The 1,390-nt window shown below is 37.8% G+C and overlaps 1 pseudogene; it reads left to right on the forward strand.

Annotated features, from left to right (window-relative positions):
* Window positions 1-504: 504 nt before the first annotated feature.
* On the forward strand, window positions 505-1,390 carry LOC113451565 (uncharacterized; annotated as a pseudogene).

The following is a 1,390-nucleotide window of genomic DNA, read 5'->3' on the forward strand; positions in this document are numbered from 1 at the left end:
GCGAGCCAGTTCCAGGCTTGGCAAGCACGGTCAGCCCTTTATTTGTAAATAAAGTACTGTTGCACTCACGCTCTGGTTCAGCCTCTCATTGCTCAAACTTAACACCTAATATAGCCTTTGAAGTCTATGGCTGCTCCTCAACTTCATTTTCAGGTTCAGATGAACTCAATTCAGCCTTTATTTCAACTCTTCTGCTCACTAATGTTACAAAAGGGACTCCTGTAAAAAATGAGACTTTGGATGAATGCAGATTAAAGTGTCATCAATACATTGATTTTTTTCCATTTCTGATTTAATGTTTCTTTTACTTATTCTTTAATCCATGTGAGGCCAGATTGAAATAATTCTTTAGCTCCATATCAGGAAAAAATGTATTATATCCTGTACCTTTTCTCCAAGCAGGAGTTTCTATATTATCAGAACACCAAATTGATAACCAGCCATCATGCTGAATTTCAGTGCTGTCCTTTCTGAATGCTAGAATAGAATATAATTTATCACACAATGGAACTGAGGGCTTCTATAACAGAACCAGTCTTCCAGAAGATCAAGATTCCTATAGGAGTGTTTTTGATGATCACCATAACTCTACTTATCTGCCTTTGGGGACTCGTGGGAAATGGAGGCACCATCTCGCTCCTTGGGGTCCAGATTAAGAGGAATAACTTCTCGACTTACTTCCTGAATCTCTCCATTGCTGACTTTGGTGTGCTCATAGGTCTCAGTGCTATTGATCTATATTGACTTATAGCCATATAAAATATGGCGATCCACTAAAGACATTTTTTCGCGGTCTTGTTCACATACAGTACTGGGTTATGTATCTTGACCACCATCAGAATTGACAGGTGAACAGCAGTATTTTTCCCATTTTGGTATCAAATCCACCGTTGCCGGAAAATGTCCACCATTGTATATAACATAATAAGGGTGTTCAACTTTCTATATTCTTCTCTACATGTCATTCTCTTGTTGAAAAATGGATATTATCTGCTAAGGTTCTACCAATTTCTCCTGAATGCCTTAATTCTCATTCCTGTAATGACTATCTCCACATTAGCCCTTTCATTGAAAGCCTGATCACTATCTCTTCATCATAAGCAAGGAAACCTTTGGCTCACCATGTTGCTCACTCACTTTTCCAATGAATGCTATTCAGTATCTCTCACTGTATTACCCCCAGTGTGATAATCCTTATGTCTATGAATATGCCTATATTTGTTCTTCCTTAAATAGCACCATTAACCCTCTCATCTATTTTCTGGTAGGAAGAGACAAAAGCCGAACATCTAGAATGAAAATCAAAGTAATATTTGGGAAAGTTTTTAAGGAAGAGGAAAGCCATGGAAAGAATATTGAAACCTCAGTCACAACCAAATCAGATGTATAA

Source organism: Pseudonaja textilis, chromosome 3, assembly GCF_049901715.1.
Source record: "Pseudonaja textilis isolate UNSWEBS1 chromosome 3, rPseTex1.2, whole genome shotgun sequence".
In the NCBI taxonomy this organism is placed as follows: Eukaryota; Metazoa; Chordata; class Lepidosauria; order Squamata; family Elapidae; genus Pseudonaja; species Pseudonaja textilis.